Below are 14,603 nucleotides of genomic sequence, written 5' to 3' on the forward strand. Positions count from 1 at the left end.
GTATTTTGTGTCCCTCAAATGTAATGCAGCAAATCTTTGATCACCTTAGAGACTAACAAATTTATTAGAGCATAAGCTTTCGTGAGCTACAGCTCACTTCATCACGAAAGCTTATGCTCTAATAAATTTGTTAGTCTCTAAGGTGCCACAAGTACTCCTTTTCTTTTTGCGAATACAGACTAACAGGGCTGCTACTCTGAAACAAATCTTTGATGTGCACCTCAAGCTAGGATTTTCTCCCCCACCCTTGCATCTTCCTATTACTTTTCTTTTGGAAGTTTTTACAATTCTTCATTAGCATTCAGATTAGACTGATGAGACGAGACCATTGTGAACCATACAATACTTAGTTTACATGTAAACAACCAGATAGATTAACATTTCTTGTCTGACAGAAAAACCTGTTTTTCACCTTTGCTGGTGACTAGACCCAAACCTAAAGAACATAATGTGCAGCGTATGTACATAACTCCTTGTATAACATTCATACATGAATTCACAATCATATTGATGACTAGTGTGGCACCATTTTTATTTTGAGATGTCACATGACATTCTTTGCTGAACTAGAATGTATATGCCAGACTGAGGAGACCCCTGTAACCGCTATGGACCCCTTTGCAAGGTAGCATTATGGGATTCTTGGGTCACAACTTGTATAACTATATCTTTTTAACTATACATTATAACTAGTAAAACTTACTTGTGTAGTCAAGCCCTTAGGAGGATTGTGAATTTGTGGGAGGACGGTTCCTGGGATTGTAGATGATTCTGTATTGTATCCAGCTGTGCCATTCACGATAGTGAGGGGTGGGGAAGGTGACATGATTACATTTGCCTAGTTGCCACACTTTTTGTTGTTGTTGGAATGCCCCTTTTTGATGGATTGATAAGCTGGCATTCTGTAGAACATCTGTGTCTCCTTGTACTATGCCTAGCACAGTTGCCATTAAAAAAACATTTTCAATTCATATTTTTCTTCTGTCATTTTCCGTCACTGTCCTCTTTGTTCCTTCTCAGTTTTCTTTTTCTATGCTCTGTGTGTGTGTGTGTGTGTGTGTGTGTGTGTGTGTGTGTGTGTGTGTGTGTGTGTGTGTGTGAAAGAGAGAGAGGAGACTTTATTTTTATATTTTGCATCCCCTTCTTATTCTCCAGTTCACTGGTTGAATGCTAAAGCAATAGTATAGTGTAGTCATTCAGAAGTACATTGTAGCCTAAAAGATAATACACACTAACAGAATGTACAAAACAGTATTTCTATAGGTTTGAGTAGCAGCCGTGTTAATCTGTATTCGCAAAAAGAAAAGGAGTACTTGTGGCACCTTAGAGACTAACAAATTTATTAGAGCATAAGCTTTCGTGAGCTACAGCTCACTTCATCGGATGCATTTGGTGGAAAAAACAGAGGAGAGATTTATATACACACACAGAGAACATGAAACAATGGGTTTATCATACACACTGTAAGGAGAGTGATCACTTAAGATAAGCCATCACCAGCGGGGTGGGGGGGAAGGAGGAAAACCTTTCATGGTGACAAGCAAGGTGGGCTAATTCCAGCAGTTAACAAGAATATCAGAGGAACAGTGGGGGGTGGGGTGGGGGGGAGAAAGTATTTCTATAGCCATTTTGATTTTCTGAACTTAGGTTCTGTAAGGTTCCTGGATAATATTATGCAGAATCATTGTAGCTTATCTTGGTGATTTTGGTAGTGTCATATCGATATAATTTAATTTATTTCATACATCTGTTAAGGTCTGAAGGTAATTTGGTTACCATGGGGTGAAAGGTAAGTTCTTGTCAAGGAGCTTTGAAAGTATTTAAAAGCTAGGAAGCAAAGTGTAGATATCAGAAGCTAATTGTCAATATGAAAAGATACTGAGTGGGGTCCCCCAGGGATTGGTGGTGATTGGAATGAGAAAGTATACATTTGGATACTGAAGAAAACTGGGGCTTAGTGCTGGTAGTTATTCCTATATTTAGATTACCTAACGTTTTCCATTATAAAGGGTTCTTCTGACCTTTTCTTTGAGAAACCTCGCCACTTCTATTATTTGCAGAAAGCCTTTGATATTCAGAAGGGAGAAACCTCTGAGGCTATAGCAGTAACATTTCTTTGTCCTGTGAAATTCTATGCAAATTTAGCTGAGTTGTAAAAGCAGCAGCCACTGCACTGGGAATGCTGGAAACTGCCACAGCAGCGGTAAGTGGGGTGGGGAGGGAGAAAGGAGAGTGATGAGAGCCAGGGTGGGCTTTCCCCTAACAAACCCCCACATCATTCTCTCCGGATGCGGCACGAGACCCCAGCATACAGTCTCCTCCCCCCCATCCTAGTGCACCAAGTGGGACAGAAGCTTCCTCATCTACCAGTGAGGTGAGGGGAGAGAAAGTCAAGGCAGGTTTGCTTCTATCCCTCCTTTCCTTCCCCTCCCCATCCCAGCACCTGGCACCAGTTATTTATTTACCCCTCTGAAGGCACCACATGGGGCAAGAGTTCTCCATTGTGTTGAGTGGAGAAATGAGAGAGAGCTGAATCAGATCCCCCTGACCACTCCTTGCACCCAGTACACAGTGCCAGCAACTTTTCCTATCACTCTGGGAAAACAGTCTTCCCCTGCTGCCAATGCAGTGGACAGGGCCGGCTCTACAGTTTTTGCCGCCCCAAGCAGTGAAAAAAACTGCCGGGCAGAACAGAGAAGCTGCTGCCGAATTGCCGCCGCAGTCGTAGGAACTGTCGCCCCTTTCTAACTGCAGCCCCAAGCACCTGCTTGGAACGCTGGTGCCTGGAGCTGGCCCTGGGAGTGGAGTTTCTCCTGGAGCTGAAGTGTAAAAGTCTCTACTGTAGTGCTGAAGGTGCAGGGTTCAAAGCCTGCTGATGATTCATGATAGGAAGTTTGTAGAAGTTGTACATAATAAAATTTGATTTTTACCTTTGTCTTTTAAAGAGCCCTAGGAAATTACATACAAAACAACTACATTAAACATAATTTAGGTAATAAAGCCAAGAACTCAAAAGTTAAGAAATGCAAGGCTTATAGTTGCCCAGGTAACCTTAATTTGGCCCCATTGTGCATATGCATTGGCATCTTTAATTACATGATCACATATGATTTTTTTCCATGGGAACACTGCCTCATTTAGTGTGCAGGTAGAATGCATAATGGCTAAATTAAGGTTGCATAGACAACCATAAATAGCATTTCCTAACTTTACAACTTAAATAACTCTTCTAATGTAGCTTCTTGTATATAATTTATAATAGAGATCAATCAAGAATGGTTCATACTTTTGTAAAAATTTGCTTGGTAGTGTTGGCAAGGTTGTCTTTAAGTTCATTTATCAATTGTGCTTATGTAGTAGCACAAGTTAAAACAATCCTCTCTTTTTCATAGTTTTCTAACATTTGTTTTCATGTAGTTCTGAAACTGATGTGTCATCATCTTCATCTTTCCAGTTTGCTGGTTCTTTGTCCCCTTTGGGAATTGTTTGCACTCTTGCGTATGGCATTTCTTCTTATGATTTATAATAGGTTCATGCAGCTTTATGCACTTGCTTCACTTCATTGCCTTTGGAAGCATCTGAGTGAAAAGTTACTGTGTTTTTTCTTCTGTCAATATGGTGCTCAATAAAGACTGTGAGTCTCTAAAATGCTACAAGAGCATATTAGCCTGGCAGAAGATGAATACAAAAGGCATTTTATTCTGTCTATCAGAAACTATGCACACAATTAATCTCATTATCTGTAACATTTGGGATAGATATACAGTTTTACATGTTTATAGATAACATTGATATGGACAAATCTGGTTTTATCTGTAAAGTGACCCAGATAATCCCCATACTACAAAATATCCGCAAAACTGACTTCCTTATAAATTTGAATACTTACTGTTCTATTTCCAGGAAGAATTCAGTAGAATTGAATGAACACTTGCCAGATCACGACCACTTATTATTATTGGTGTAAGTTTCATAGACCCTTTTTGAAGGTAAACATGAAAGAAGTTGAGTGAGAAATCAAAATTTTATGTAACACTACATCATTATTAGGCTGCAGAGATTATAGTATTCCTTGAACTGTGTTTGAATCAGTAAAGAGGATCATGCATGACTTGAGAATGGCAAGTAAGTCTGCCACTGTGTTATCTAGAAGACTAAATAATGGGAGAATGGAAGGAGAAAAGCTTGCATGACTACTTTTCTGTAATTTCTAGTTTTCTTAAGAGTGAATGAGTACTTCCCAATCTCCCTGCCTCCTATCCTGTCCCCGAGTTCCCTTTTGCAATATATTGTTGTGTTGACACTTATAGTTTTTTTTGTGTTCTCTTTTGCTGTACTGTGGTACAGTTGCTATCAAATTTGCATTGTACGAGGAACCCACGCTGAAATCTGAGCTGTTGCACCTTATTACACTGTTGCAGGCAGCTCCACCCTCTACCTGATTTCTAGACTTTTGGCAGAATCCTTCCTATCAGCAGCACCTACTTTCTTAGCCTCAGTTATCTGCTTCTTCAAGGTGAATGCTCAAAAGCTTGTTTCTTCACCAGCAGAAGTTGATCCAATAAAACACATTACCTCACCCATCTTGACCCTCTAATATCCTGGAATTAGCATGGCTACAACAACACTGAAACCTTCATGGTGAGACAGGTTCCTGCAGCTCTGGCCAGTGACAGTAGGATTGAAGGAGCAAACAATGCATTGCATGGACTATGGAGTGACGACAATCCTTTCTGTGGCAAGAAAGCTCTGAGGTGGGTGGGTGCTTCCAAGAGAGGAAGAGCCTCCCCAGCTCACTTGCTTATGGAGGACTCTGAGAAAGTGTCTTGAAAGGCTCTGTCAGTTCTGGAGGCTTGGGGGTGGAGTTCAGAAGTCAGTGGAGCTGCTTAATTGCCTGGGACTTTTTTTAAAACAAACATACATCAAGGAGAGTGAACTTGTTCTCTCCCAGAAATAGGTCCGCTTGAATTGTCTTCAACTTACCCTAGAATTAAGAAGGCCTTGCTTTCAGTAGCTCACATTGGGAAATCAGATGACTATCTGATCAAACAGATCCTCCAGATGCTTTGTGTCATGTAACCCTTCATAGATTTGGTTGGTAGGCTAGGAAGCACATTTGATCCTGCTTCTCCTCCTCCTAGCTCAGTGAACCCCACATGAAAGTCCTACAGGCTAAGAGTATCCCAACTTCAGTACTCCAGGACTTCCTAATATGATGGAAGCATCTTCATGATCTTTCCATAGGGGTGCTTTTCCTGGATCCTCAGGGATCAGTAATCATCACAGATGCAAATGTAAGGAATTGCCTCCACATCAGTAATATGAGCTTTGCCATTCATGTTTCAAGTGCATCTTATGGTGTATCTAAGCTCTTATTGGACTTTTTCCTTCCTTCCTTTTATATTGTCACTATAACAAATTATATTTGCACCAAGTATAACAAACTGTCTAGATATTGGGCCTAAAGTTTTTGATAGAAATACTCCAGCACCACTTTTATCCTTATTGTAAAATAGTCTTATCTATTTGATGATTATCCAAAATGCAATTTTTATAATGGAAGATAGCTGTAGGTAGTATGATCATAATGATTATTTTACATTACTTGATGACATATGCTTCTATGCAGCATCTTTCTGAAATATTTAGTCACTTATATTCTGGCAAAGTTTGAATATACACAGTAGACTTTTTCTTTTGGAGAAACTTGCCTTATGGAGGAAGTATATAGTGCATGTAGGACTGTAAGTCAGGGGACCTGTGTTGTATTCTGGGTTCTATCACTGACGTGCTTAGTGATCTTGGGCAAGTCGTTTAACCTTTATGTGCCTCAGTTCACCATTTATACAATGGGAATAATACAACTCTTTTATAAAGCCTTGAGAGCTACTGATGGAAAAATGCTGTAAAAGTACTATGTTTTTATTTACTATGTAACAAAGCATTTAGTTGGCTGCAGTCATATTATGCATCTGTATTCTAATCAATGAGCCATAGTGTCTTTAATCCAGTTGATGTTGTTGCTGGAACAGCAGTATCTTTTAAGAAAAATATCTGTGACAAAAACTAAGACGGAATTGAAGAAGCAGACTATTGAACCATTTAAATTATGGGTTCTTGGGAATGCACATCAACATACAATACTTTTATTTGCGGTGATCATCAGATTTTCAACTGTCAATCCAAATAGATTTAATAAATTCAAATAAGTCACTAGTAGATAGTGGTCTTATAATAAAACATTAAAAGAATTTGTACTTGGAAACAGTATTTCCTGCTTCTAATTTTTTTCCTATTTAGAGACAGGACATTGAGCAGAACAATTGAAGAACAATAGACATCTAGAGTGGTCTGAGATGTTGGTCAAGTGAATGTCACCATTTATACCAGAGAATTTTTATCAAACCTTAACAGATTGCCTGGTTTTGAAGCATTGTTTAAAACATCTGTTGAAGCTTCTAACATCTGTTACCAGATTTTGGTGAAGAACTGACAGCCATCTTACTGGTCCTACTGGCTGCCAGTCCCTGACTACTGTATAAGCATGTTTTTAAGATTATTCTTTTGATCATTGAGGAAAATTACTGTCTCAGAAGAGTCTATTCATCATGGGGAAAATCATTGGGTGAGTGGGTACAGTAGAAGACTGAAAAGCTTCAAAGCAGGAAAAATGTTTTTGGAAGCTGACAAGTTAAAATTAAGCTTCAAAACTGTGTCCCATCCCCTGAGTGATGCATTGTCAATTTTCATTTGAAGACAATAAAACATTATCTTGCTTTGCACTTCCTCATCATATATGCTTTGCTTCATCCTCTCTACCACCTATTGTATTCTGTTAAGAGGATAAGGTGAGAGAGAAAAGGGTGCATGTCTTAAGGTTATTTATTATGCTCTTACTTGGTAACATCAACATTTTAGAAAAATTTTCTGTACTGTAAGTGAACAATTTCTAAAAGCATTTGATGCTATCCCAAATTTTTGGAAGTACAATGTTTTTTGGGTGCATTTTTTTGAAAATTTTTTAGCTGTTGAATCAAATTTTAAAAAACATCAGAAATTGAAGGTCAAGTTAGTAATCACTTATATTTATATTTCAGGCTCACTGAGATATTGACTAAATCTTCCTTTCCCATATGGCTTAAAAATCTTTATACCTTGTTTTTAATCCTGCAAGATTAAAAAACATTTAATTTTTATATGCATTTAACAACAAACTACAGTCTTCAGGACATTTCTATCTATTGTAAAGTGTTCCAGCATGTCCATGGTACATGTTTATAGACCACTTAGCTTGTTTAATTATTTACCAATTAGTTTTGATCTTTTGCTGTATCATCAGAAGAAAATAAAAATTAACTTCAACTTTATCCTGTAGTCCAAATCAAGACATTTGTAAAGTTTGAAAAGTTTTATATATGTTGTTGTTCATTATTTAATCTTTGCACCTTTCTACACTTTCTAGTTCCTGCCAGAAATGAAAGTACCAAAACTCCAAGAGGCTTTTCTCATGATATTTTCAAGTCAGTTTTGCAACTCAAAAGTTTTATTTGGAGAAGCATCTGATCACTGAATAGCAGTTCTCTTAATTCCTTATTGTAGAAGATCATTTCAATGTTATGGTTCCCTCAACTGATAACTTGTTATTAGCAGGGAAACAAGTTGGGGAGAACAAAGGGAGACTGGAGGAACTAAGTGACAAATAAAAGGAAGAACAGAGAAGCAATGAGAGGAGAGCAATATACAAGAAAGCTACAGAGAAAATATTTTTTACTGAAATCAATTAAAGTTGAACCATGGAAGATGTATATGTAGTTTAGAAAGGTATTGTGAAGAGTGGGGTTATCTAATCTTTCCAATCTCTCTTTGATGTTGATTTTCCTTCCTCCATTTTGTCTCCAAATGTTTTTCTTTCTCTTCTGTTCTGTCACATTTTTCCCCCCTGAATGGGTTGTATTCCCTCATATCGTCTCATGTTTTTTTCCATTAAGCCAAACATGTTAGTTCCTTGATTTTTATTTGGGGTGGGTTTACTTAGGATAGGGAAGGGAAGTGGGTGAGAGGGACAGAGTGAGGAGAAAGAGGGTAAGAGAAGCAGATGGGGAGTGAAGCTGAGGTGAAGAGACTGGGAGGAAGGAGAGGGTTGGAATGAACAACTAGTCACCGAAGGGCAGAGAAAGTCCAGTCAAAATTGTACATTTGCTGAAAGTCCAGAGGATCAACGGTCCCTGCTTTGGCTGCATCTGCCCCTACTGGCTGGAGTCTGTGGCTGGCTCCTCTCTACATTTTCTTTCAAGTACACATGGCAGGTGAGGGGAGGCACCAGTGTGTTTGTGGATGTGTTTAGTTTCCACAGTTCTGGGTTCAGAGAGATTCCGGGGGTGGGTGTAGGGGTAAAGGTGGCCCCAACTTGGTCCCATTTTACTTCCTCCCTTCCAGTTCAGCAGTTCCTGTTTTGGCTGGTTCTGTGCCTATTTTCTGAGTCTGTGGCTGGCTTTACCCTTCAGTTTTGGTTTGAAGTAAGTTTGTCTCTAAAACATTTGTACAGTAGATGTCATTTGCACTATTAACAGTAATGCCTGGATTTGCTACTTTTTGATGTTTCAAATCTTGCGATAGAGATTCTAAAGGGTTATCTGAATGATGTCCAAAAGGCAATTATTTGTATTCTTGTACAGTCAGTTGACTTCTGTGAAATATTGCATCCTGGTTCATTTTAGACTGTTGTTACTACTACTACTACTACTACTACTACTACTAAATAAGATGGCTATGAATCTTCCCTTCCAGTAAGCAAAAACAGGAAAAAACCAAAACTTTGATTATCTCTTTTCACTTATATAAAAGCTATCTTGTACAGTGCTGACCACACAGTCAGCACTTAAATTATAAATCGTAATAATTTAGCAATATACATCGGGTGCTGTAATAATATTTATGGGGAATGGAGAATCCTGATGCTCATTGGACTCCATTCTTCAGGGGCTCAGTGCTTCAAGTGACTTGAGTTCCCTGGTGCCTATTTGGGATTTTACCTTCTGTGCCACTAGAGATTTGAACCTGGCAACATGGGTGGTTCACACCTCAGTGCCTTGGAAATTTGGCACCTTGATGGCTCCAAACCTCAGCATTCTGGAACATCCAGAGGTCAGTGCTTTGTCACCTTAGATTCTCTGGTGCCTCTGAACAGAACAGAGCAGTATCTGGGATTTTCTGAGCCTAAATGCCAGTGGTGATTGGTGAGTTGAGCAGCAAAGCACCTTGGTTGCTTCAAAAAACTCTGCACCAAGTGTCTCAAGTGCAGATTAAAGTCCTCTCACTCTTAGGGTTGATCCACCACCAGTGGTAATTGATATTCCTGTGCCTTTGACATGTCAAAGAGCTGGGTGCGCTGTTGCCAGTGGAGATCAGAGCTGAAGCATCTCAGGGGCTCAGAGCACTGATATCTGTGGAGTTCTGCATTTTGGCTGCTCAGGACTCCAATATCTGTAGAGCTCGGCAGCTCAGTAACTCGCTGTCTTGGTGTTACAGCTCCTTAAAAGTTCAAATACTCTGGTGCCTCTGCAGATCTCACTGTGATGTCTCAGGAGCTCAGTACCCTGCACCCCAGCATCTTTAAAGTTTGGTGTTTTGGATATTGGTGCCTCACATCAAGGCACCTCAGCATAGAATTATAGAAATATAGAGCAGGAAGGGACCTTAAGAGCTCGTCTAGTTTAAATCCCTATACTGAGGCAGGACCATGTATACCTTCCCTAGACTATCCCTGACAGATGTTTGTCTAACCTGTTCTTGAAAATCTGCAATGATGGAGATTCCACAACCACCCTTGATAATTATCAGGGCTGTAATTGTATAGGCAGCCTGGCCTGGGGTTAGTGTCAGGGCCAAGGGTCCAGGAGCCAAATGCCAGGAATCAGGCCATGTTGGAACACCAGGAGATCAGACTTGAGAGACAAACCAGAGGGCAGGGATCAAGAGTCAGTTACCAAGAGTCAGGATACTAGGGGGTCAGGGATCAGATGACAGGAACAGGTAACAAGCAGACCGGTGGGGCAGAGCACATTTGTACAGACAACTTTGTTTCCTCCTCTGTCTTAAATAGGGGCTGTGGCCCAAGCAGGAGCCTTGGAGCTCTCAATGAGAGCACAGGCCCCAGTTCATGGACCCTGGTCCCAGCTGCTGTTCGTGAGCAGGAGGTGGAGGATTGGAATATGATGACTCCCAGTGCCCCCACAAACCCACATTCAAGACCCATGGGGCCTGACAGTAATGTATTCCGGTGCTTAGCTATCCTTATAGCTAGAGAGTTTTTTCCTAATATCTAACCTTAATCTCTGTCTGTTTATAGATTAAGCCCATTGCCTCTTGTTTTACCTTCAGTGGACATGGAGAACAATTAATCACCATCCTTTTTATAACAACTCTTAACATATGAAGACTGTTATCAAGTCCCCCCATCCGTCTTCTTTGCTCAAAACCAAACATGCCCAGTTTTTTTAACCAAACATGCCCTTTCCTTCTAGGCTGGATTTTCAAAACCCTTTTACAATGTTTGTTGCTCTCTTCTGGACTCTTCCTAATTTGTCCACATCTTTCTTAAAGTGTGGTGCCCAAAACAGAGCATGGTACTCCACTTGAGGCCTTTACACTGCTGAGCAGAGTAAAACAATTGCCTCCCATGTCTTAGATACGACTCCTGTTAGTACATCCCAGAATAATATCCTTTTTCTCAACTGTATCACATTGTTCGTTCATACTCAACTTTTGATTCACTATAATCCCCCAGATCCTTTTCATCAGTACTTCTGCCTAGCCAGTTATTTCCTATTTTGTATTTGTGCATCTAATTTTTTCTTCCTAAGTGTAAAGCTTTGCACTTGTCTTTACCAAATTTTATCTTTTTGATTTCAGACTAATCCTGTAATTTATCAATGTCCTTTTGAGTTCTAGTCCTGTCCTCCAAAGTGTTTGCAACTCTTTCCAGCTTGATGTCATCTGCAGATTTTATAAAAAATAATCTCCACCCCATTATCCAAGTCATTAATGAAAATATTGAATGGTACTGGACGCCGGATTTACCCGGCTGGACTCAGCCACGTACACCCTTCCAGTTTGACAGCAAACCACTGACAACTGTTCTTTAAGTACAAATTTTCAACCAGTTGTGCACCCACTTTATAGTAGTTTTATGTTTGAGCTCTAGAAAGTGTCAGTACTTTGGTTCAGGCCTCTTCAGTTGCAGGTGAACTAACAGAAATCCATTATTTTCTCTCTCAATTCATAAGGTTCTGTTTCTGTAATCACCTTTTCAGATGTGTGTGGCAGGGGCCAGTGTATCAAAGTTTGTCAGCTGCGTTCTGATGAAGAATATTCTCATTTCAGTCTTTAAGTCACTTAGCTAAGTTCTGTTATTGGTGCTTCAAAGTCCCGATGGTGCCTTCTATAGGGAATAAATGCTAATATCCTCAATGCCAAATAGAGGAGTTTTGTAATGTGGTACAAGCAGGGCACCATATATAATTTTTCATGCTCCTCTTGAAGACTGACTGTCTCCTTTTTTTGGCTGTCTCTACACCTCTGAGTTCCAGAAGCTGGGACTGGATGACTCAAAACTGTTCTGTTCACTCCCTCTGATTTTTCTGGCAACTGCCACTGTTGGAAGACAGGATACTGGGCTAGATGGTCTGATCCTGTATGCCTGTTCTTAGATTCTTAATCTGAATCCAGCTCCAGGACTAATTGGACTCCATCTGCCTGCAACTTTCTGATTTATCAGTAATTTCTGAAACATTTGGTCAGTATTCCTTATAGGCCTTGTTGTGATAATTGGGTCTAGAAATGTTACCTCAACTGTGAGAAGTGAGTGAAAGCTTATAGAATGTTCCAGTCAATGATAAATGTGGGAAAAGGTACAAAAGGGAGACAGACTAAATTAGTCCAACAAAAAGGCCTACTAATTTAACTCAAAGATGGGGTAAAGATCAAGAAAAGTGTGGGACTGGAAATCAATCAACAATTTGGTATGTCAGAAATTAGGTCTAATTGGTGGACAAAACATAGAGGGGGTGGGCTGTTCCTCCCATCATGCCTTTTGGGGTTCTTAAAATAAGACTTTTGAGGGGAAATTAGCTGAGACAAAGCTATACTTCTCCTTTCCTCTACCCGTCTAATAAAAATCTGGCTTAGCTGGCCTACGCTGTATATTTTGCAACACTGCTGTCAGCCTGTGGCAAGAGAGGCAACTATAAAAGCAAAAAGAAAAAGAGTACTTGTGGCACCTTAGAGACTAACAAATTTATTTGAGCATAAGCTTTCGTGAGCTACAGCTCACTTCATCGGATGCAACAATGCGAATACAGACTAACATGACTGCTACTCTGAAAACTGTAAAAGCTGTACCCTAAATAACCATATGGAGGCACAAGTATGCAAGGTCTTGAAATGATTAAGGTGATCAAGTGCCATGCCTTTGTTTTTTCAGCTGTAAGATTGCAAGTAAGAGTCAACACCAGAGACAGAAGCTGCATTTTCTATCTCTGCTGTTCTTTTCTCTCCCCTTTTCTGTGTGTTTGTCCTGTTTTGTTTTCCAAGAAACAGGATCAGACTTTAACAGCAGCAACAATAACAGCTGCAGTCCATCTGAACTAACTTTTTCTCTTTTTCCCAAAAAGGACAGTTGTTTCCATGTAATAGATTGTCAGAATAGGGGTTGGGGGTGGGAGGGTTCCTTCTAAAATCTGTCTCCATCTAATGTTAAAGTGAAAGCCTGGCTTATTACATTACATTTCAAATGCTTTAGCTGTTTTTCCTTCTTTTTTTTGTATCTTTTATGAAAGCTTTAAAAGATTTTTAATGGTGTTTACTATGGTACTAAGCAGGCTGAGGTCTCTTTATACAAAACCCCAAACCTTGTTTCCAACTGTTTAATGTTGGACAGTTACATAGTCATGTTAATATCCTTGGCAAATATATTCCATATAAATTAATACAACAGCCCCTCTTTGTTTAGGACAAGGAAGCAACTCCTCTCAAATATATGTTAAGACTCACTGTGTTATGGGATCTCCATGGAGTTCTTAATGACCTCCAAAAAACCCTTCCTGAATTTTTCAAGCCTGGTTAGTGCAAGTGAGTTTTTCAGGATGGCTTATTTCTGAGCTATCAAAAGTATGCAACTCTTTGAGTTTATTTTAGACTTACTTAGTGCTTCTTTTTACTTTGAGACTACCTTTTCAAGCATAAAATTATTAGTTAGAATTTTCAAATATCTTCCAATGGCCATTAAAGGCACCCATGTTTGCAGGGGATATGATTAGGGGGTGGAGGGGAAGGAGGCTGGGATAATGTTGTACTAGTTATTCATAGAGTCATATGATTCATAGATTTTAAGATCTGAAGGGATATGACATCATCTACTCTGACCTCTATAACACAGGCCATAGAATTTCATTCAGTTCCCTTGCATTTAGCCCAATAATATGTTTCACTAAAGAATATTTTTATGAAAGGCACCTGTCTTGATTTGAAGACATCATGAGTTGGCGAATCCACCAGTTCCCTGGGTAGTTTGTTCCAATATGATCATTATTAAAAATTCCTAATGTGAACTCTGTCTTTAACTTTTGGCCATTGGTTCTTATGCCTTTTTCCAGCAGACAGAAGAGTCTTTTAAGTCATCTCTCAATCTTAGTTTTGATAAGCTAAATAGATTGAGCTCTTTAAGTCTCTCACTATCAGCATTTTCTCTAGTACTCAAATCATTTTTCGTCTCTCTTTTCTGCACTTCTCCAATTTTTCAACATCCTTTTAAAAATATGGACACACAAGAATTAGACACAATATTCCTGTATTGGTCTTGTCAATACCATTTATAGAGGTAAAATCCCTTTCCCACTTCTATTTATACATCCAAGGATTTCATTAGCCCTTTTCGCCACTGTATTGCACTGGGAGCTCATGTTGAGTTACTTGTCCACTGTGAGCCCAAAATCCTTTTCAGAGTCACTGGTTTCCCAGATACAGTCCCAGATTCTATGGGTACTGACTTCATTCTTTGTTCTTAGATGTACAACTTTGCATTTGGTTGATTAAAATGCATTTTATTTGATGGGCCCAGCTTACCAAGTGTCCCAAATGGCTCTGTATGACTGCCCAGTCGTCATCACTTTTTATAACTTTGCCAACCTTTGTGTCATCCACAGTTTTTTACCAGTAGTGTTTACTTCCACATTACCGATGACAAAAATATTGAATAGCATTGAGCCAGAACTGATCCCTACAGAACTCAACAAGTAACACCCTATTCATTCATGACTCTCAACAGTCAACCTGTGGAACTCTTTGCCAAAGGATGTTGTGATGGCCAAGACTATAACAGGGTTTAAAAAAGAACTAGATAAGTTCATGGAGGATAGAATATTAGAATATCAGGGTTGGAAGGGACCTCAGGAGGTCATCTAGTCCAACCCCCTGCTCAAAGCAGGACCAATCCCCAACTAAATCTTCTAAGCCAGGGCTTTGTTAAGCCTGACCTTAAAAACCTCTAAGGAAGGAGATTCCACCCTCCCCCCAGGTAACCTGTTCCTTCACCACCCTCCTATTAG

The 14,603-nt window shown here is 39.6% G+C and overlaps 1 protein-coding gene across 7 annotated transcripts in view; it reads left to right on the forward strand.

The window, feature by feature from the left end:
* The window catches only part of FUT8 (fucosyltransferase 8), a 303,904-nt gene that overhangs the window by 192,344 nt on the left and 96,957 nt on the right, over window positions 1-14,603 (forward strand). The window contains exon 2 of one of the 7 annotated variants that reach the window (XM_043516320.1): window positions 7,651-7,821. The exons of the other annotated variants lie outside the window; for them this stretch is intronic. The gene's annotated coding sequence lies outside the window, so the exon portion shown is untranslated. The remainder of the gene's footprint in view (window positions 1-7,650; window positions 7,822-14,603) is intronic. 7 annotated transcript variants of the gene reach the window in all.

Source organism: Dermochelys coriacea, chromosome 6 (genome assembly GCF_009764565.3).
Source record: "Dermochelys coriacea isolate rDerCor1 chromosome 6, rDerCor1.pri.v4, whole genome shotgun sequence".
In the NCBI taxonomy this organism is placed as follows: Eukaryota; Metazoa; Chordata; order Testudines; family Dermochelyidae; genus Dermochelys; species Dermochelys coriacea.